The following is a 345-nucleotide window of genomic DNA, read 5'->3' on the forward strand; positions in this document are numbered from 1 at the left end:
GTTGCCCGGCATGCCATGCCTTAGCCTTGGCCAGCATGGCATGCCACGGCCTCGGCCATCATGCCATGCCACGGCCTCGGCCCGCATGCCTTGCCACGGCGTTGCCCAACATGCCATGCCACGGCCTCGGCCCGCATGCCATGCCATGCCACGGCCACGGCCCGCATGACATGCCACGGCCACGGCCCGCATGACATGCCACGGCCTCGGCCCGCATGCCATGCAACGGCCTCGGCCCGCATGCCTTGCTACGGCGTTGCCCAACATGCCATGCCACGGCCTCGGCCCGCTTGCCTTGCCCCCGCGTTGCCCAGCATGCCATGCCACCGCGTTGCCCGGCGTGCC

Source organism: Camellia sinensis, chromosome 6, assembly GCF_055761805.1.
Source record: "Camellia sinensis isolate YWXY chromosome 6, ASM5576180v1, whole genome shotgun sequence".
Classification (NCBI taxonomy): domain Eukaryota; kingdom Viridiplantae; phylum Streptophyta; class Magnoliopsida; order Ericales; family Theaceae; genus Camellia; species Camellia sinensis.